Genomic DNA, 6,000 nt, shown 5'->3' with positions numbered 1-6,000 from the left:
AACAAAGGAATCCAGGGATCAAACATTCAAATACGTTTTGGCAAATTGCTTACTGACACCAGTGTCAAAGCTCTGTCTATCTCTCAACTATCTCTGAATGGTCTGGATTTTACACATTAGATCGATTTCATGGATGAGATAATTGCCAAAGAGCTTGTTAATATTAATACGAAACATCTGCATTTTGTCTGTACTTGCTCTTGGTTTGTTTCCATCAATAAGCAATTACTGAAATCCTTCAAATTGGGCAATTTGGCATACGATTTATTTAATAAATAGCCCTTCAACTGGACTGCTTTCACTTGCAGAATGGGCGATGTCCCAAAGAAGGTTGTTCACAATAAGAGCAGCAATAAACGAGCCAGTCTGCCATGAAGGGATTGTGTAGAAGAGGAGCCACTCATCTCTTTTTGTTTTTTGCTTTGATGAGCCTGTTGCTTGTGTTGTTGACGTACTCTGTTCTATGACTGCAGATTAGTTTATTTCAAACCATTTGGTCATCCTCAACCCTCTGATCTTTATGTTTTATGTGTCAAAAAAAAAAACGGGGGAGGCTATTCCATTGGGATGTACGATGGCATACCAAAAAATCCATCTTCAAAAATAAATCCCACTGTCTGGGAAGAAAGCATATTATCTTTTTTTCAGTGGTCTGATCATGTGATTAACACTGTTACCCTTCAGTTGTCATGGATACAGAGGTTCCTAAATCTCATTCCTTTTCTACAATATTAACAACTTTAACTGCTATGAGTCATGGTGTCCTTTTGGAGTCAAATGCTGTAAAAAGAATAATTGAACACAACGTTACATAATTATTATGTAACGCTATGTCAATTCTGTTAACTTCAGCTCATTATTCTGGTCCCAGGTAGCTACATCCCTGTCACATATTTTGAAGACCTTCATATTCTTCATACCAGAGTTTTATATGTTCCATTTAGTATAGGTTGCAACATATACATTTTGCAATTGTTTTGTTTATATATTTCTACTCATGTAATAATAATAATATTAATTATAATATGTTTATTTATAGAGCTTATACAAATGTTTAAGATGTTCACAAGACATTAAAAACAGATATATGATGCAAATGTAAAATAATAAGGTAATTGTTGAAACAGAACATTAAAGAACAAATCAATAATAGTGAACTACTAAAGAGGTTAAACAAGTTAATAAAAAACAAAAATATATATATAGATTAATGTGTATAGATATAAACATGCATTCACAAAAACAGATGTTTACAATTCATATATACCACACATGCTTCACCACACTTATGCACATGAATGCATGTATACAGGAGACATAACATTAGACCTTATAAAAATGCTATACTGAAAATAATTAGTTTTTATATGTTTCTTAATAGTGGATACAGATGTAAATTATAGTATTTAGTGCATTCCAGAGTTTGCGTACCCTGACAGCAAAAGCCTGGGCCCCTCTAGTCACAAAATTGGACCTAGTGGCTTTTCCTATCGAAACCCCCGAGGGGTGAGGAGGTTGCCCTTTGTAGGAGTTCGTAGTAGAGTGACTAAGCACAAAACTTCAAACAGCCAATGAAAAAACTTCTACTTCGACTTGCATTTGACATTAAATATCTCGACCGGTGATTGTGGTCAGCGGATTGAGGTTAAAAAATGCAGCTGCTCTTTGCCAACAGCTGACCTGAACCAGCGAACTGTAGAGTCTGTAGGCTGTTGTTATACTGACATTATTCTTAATACCTTCCGAAAGAGAAGAAATTATTCATTTCATTTCATTACCACTATATAGAAAGAACACTGAGTGCTTTATTTCAGAATGGGTGATAAAGTTGTGAATAATTAAGAAGCCAATCTGGCTTTTATAACATGCAGACTCATTTCAGCCGACTTCAAAACATTAGACTGGCCCTATTCACAGTTGGACCTCATATTAGAACCCAGTTAATGGTTCTGCATCAAATTATTCAGAACAAACAAAAGAGCTGTGGAATGCCAAAAATAGGAATTAAGAATTAATTTGTAGGGTATTTGTGATGCAAATGAAGGCAGATGTCTACTCCAAAACGAAGTTCACATTTGTTATTCTTGTGATCTTGGGGCATTATCCAAATTGCGTTTATGACTGATAGAAACATAAAGTGGTAATTATTTTTAGGGATATTTGTGTGCATTTTTTGGAATGGATCAGTTCCAGAATGAAAAATGTAGCAGTCTGCCGGCTTCCTCAGAGATTAGATAAAACAACTGCAAAAACAGATCAAATGCATTTAGAGGTGGACTTCCCAATTAATATTCTTGTTTTTGAGAGATGGTCTTTCTCACATGATATTAGTATTCATGTCTTGCGTTTAAGATACACCACAGGAGACAGCATTAGCAGCATATTGTACAGCCCAGTGAAAAATTAAACCCCATGACCACTGTTTTAGTTGTTATATTTATGAGTGCACACACATTTATTGAACAAACAACATTAATCAAAGGCATCTGTGTTTCTGAGTTTCGTGGTAAAGTAACTGGAACATGTATTTTGTAAACTGAATATGGATGATTAGGAATGGTTGCTGTTGAATAAACAAACTCAGAAACCTGGTGGTTAACATCTCTCAAGTTCTAATTGATTGTTAGTTATGTCTTGGTACTCCAGTACTTCTTCGATATTGGGTTTAACCAAGTTTTCAAACAGGTATATTGTGTTGTGAATATTTTTTTTGCGCCCTTGTGCTTTGCACACATGGGCATACACACCATTTAGGTCACCAAGATTCAGACCTCTGTATTTTCTGACTAAAAACAACTTGACTTTGGTACGGTAAAGATATTGTACAAGCGAAGATTAAGGTCTTGCTAATCTAATTGCAGTCCTTGCTTGTGTGCATGTTTGTGTTTGTGTGTTTGTGTGTGGGTTGGTACGTGGTAAAGTGGATGATCTTGTTGTTACTACAAAATCTTTATTCAACAAGGTGGTTCGTTGATTATCTCAACAGTTTGAGGACATCAGACTTTTAGATTTGCTCATGGACTGCTTGTAGTTCAATGGCATTCATCCCAAGACATTCTGACCAATAGGTATTGTGCTGTCCTGCTGCGTTTATCAGTGGCCAGTGATGGCGGTGAGTTAGTTTTACTTTCATTTTCACCCCTATATATCACCCTGTGTTTACTCTCTTCACTGAAAGGGATTAAAATGAAACGACTTTCAATCAAAAGCTCATCTTTGGGAAGATAATAGATAATAGATAAAGTAGGAGAGACCTATAATGTTTTAGAATGGACAGAATACGGACATGTGTTGTGAAACTGAGGTCAGCGGAGAAGTAAGATGGACTTGAGTTTGTTTTAGAGTTAACATGTAAAGACATGAATGAATAAATCTACAGCATCAACCGTATTAAACAACATCGATAACTTACTGGCACTTTATTGACTACATATATTGACAATGTGCCTCTTTGCCAGCAGCAGGTTGTTCCATGTATATAATATGATACCATACAGCAATGAAGACTAGGCCACCATTAACTCTACTTGTATAATAACTGATAAATCAGGATGCCTGTTGACCTTGTTCATTATGCAGATGGAGTAAGCAGCGCCTGGGGAAAATCTATTTGTCACAGTTTTGCTCCAGTTCTTGTCATCCCTCTACTCTCTGAACAATTAGTCAACAAGTCTGGAATCAGTGGGTGTGTATGTTTGGAAAGTACTTTCCTAAATGGATAAGGGCATGAATATTAAAATCATTCCAGGTGCTGGGCTTTCTGCACCTTGCATTTCCTTTGCAGGCCCATTTCAAATGCAGCATCTCTTGTGGAAGAACACCTGGTCTTGTTAATATAGTGCACAAATCCACATTCTGTCATCTGCAGCAGTGATGTCAAGCACATCAGTGGGCAACTATTCCCACCTCTGCATCTCCCAGAATCAGTGATGTTAGATGGAGGAAAGAGAGCTGATGAAGAGGGGGGCGAGCAGAATGAGAGATAGAAGAGATGAAAATCCCTGCGAGGAGAGGGGTTTGATTGTGCTGGAAGCCAGCACTCCCTTGAGAAACAGTCTCTGAGCGGCAGAGCCGGGGAGGATGGAGAGGGGCCACGTGCAGTAACTCTTCTGAATGCTTCTGGTTAATTATCAACCCAACAAGGAATAACCGTCTGTTTGCATCCACCACACACCATTAGACTAATATCACACATTAGCCTGAGGAATATTTTTTCTGTCATCTTGAAAAAGCATTCATAAGATCATGGGTAAATTCCATTCCATTCCATTTTCCGTAACCTGCTTATCCAGTTAAGGGTCGCAGGGTGCTGGAGCCGATCTCAGCTGTCAATGGGCAAAGGCAGGGTTCACCCTGGACAGGTCGCCAGTCTGTCGCAGGGCTGACATATAGAGACAAACAACCAGTCACACTCACATCCACACCTACGGGCAATTTAGAGTCTTCAATGAACCTTAGCTGCATGTCTTTGGACTGTGGGAGGAAGCCGGAGAACCCGGAGAGAACCCACGCTGACACGGGGAGAACATGCAAACTCCACACAGAAGGCTTAGGTAAGACATTATTTCCCTAGTTTTAACAACACAAATCAAATTGGTATCCTATCTAAAAGTATTAGGCTATCCTGAATTGTTAAGTGAGAATTGCACATATTTAGCTAGTACCCAAAGCAGCAGATAAGTAATCTTTTATACATATCATACCAGCAACCGGCATTATGGTTATGTTTGGAATGTAACAAAATGTTTTCCCTTATCTGAAGAAATAATCAGTGATCTAAATGTACTGTAGGATGTTTGCATGATTCATGTGTACTTGTGATCAGCTACAGTAATTCCACCTGAAAGATTTTTCACTGCATGTTAAAACACGAACAATCAAAACTAAAATGTTGATCTGGAGTTAGTAGTGTGAGATTACCACTACAACTGAAGGTTCTCTTCAGGTATTTGCATATCAAATTGTGGTCACAGAAATTAAAAGTGCTCCATTCAAAAGAAGTGAGTACTGAAAACTTTAGAGTGAATAAGAAAACAGTTTAATCCGAAGGTTCTCACCAAATTTGTCACTTTGATACACTAACATTAGCGGTTTATAGTACTGGTGGTCGAACATATAAATGCAGAAAATAATAATAAACGTTTTTGTGAACCATTATAATTTTGTCTAAGACAGCAAAGGCCACAATTTAGTAGTTCACATCCCCAGGGGTTAGTGTAATTGAAGGTTATTACCATTGAATACATTACAATTATGACTGACAGCCTTTGTATGTGGTGACAATCAATCTAATTGGCTGCCAAATGCTGGGAAGCATCACACCTCCCTAGTGCCTTATGCGTATTGCGAAATCTGAGGAGGTTCATGCTGTAACACACCATGTCTTTGGGTACAAGCATCTCAAAGCATGTAATACCTATCCCCGAGCAGCACTTGTGCTCTGTACAGTAAGCTGATATGGGTGTCACCTATGCAAATTCATTTGAATGATTGTCACAAATAATTACAATAATGCGACACCAACACAACTTGCATGTAATTTAAATATCAGGAAGCAATTGAACAAAGTGAAACAGGTCTGAATATGACATTTAGTGGTAATACTAAGAGCTTGTTTGTTGAGTCATTTACTGTATAACTATTTTCATTTTAATATATGCATTGCTAAAAGATTAAACAAAGAACAGTGTACACATCTAGACCACTGTTTGCACAAGCAAGTGACAAATGGTTTTCAAGCTGAAAAAAGAATGAAAGATAAACAAACTGGTTGCCTTGTATTGTTCAGTGACCAAGTTTTCTCTGAGGAGTGGAACAGAAGCAAGCTCAAAAAAAGCTCAAAAAAAGCATGTAGGAGATAACCAGAGCTTTAGTAACACTTTTTACACAACAAACAAGTGGAAACCACCAAACTGAACGTTGAATGTTGTAATACAAAGTCAATAATTTATACCCCAAACTAGGGATGGTGATATCAGTTGATCTGCTACAAAGCAAAAG

This window comes from Anoplopoma fimbria, chromosome 16, assembly GCF_027596085.1.
Source record: "Anoplopoma fimbria isolate UVic2021 breed Golden Eagle Sablefish chromosome 16, Afim_UVic_2022, whole genome shotgun sequence".
NCBI classification, from domain to species: Eukaryota; Metazoa; Chordata; class Actinopteri; order Perciformes; family Anoplopomatidae; genus Anoplopoma; species Anoplopoma fimbria.
The sequence above is the reverse complement of the archived record's forward strand: the minus strand, read 5'-3'. Positions refer to the sequence as shown.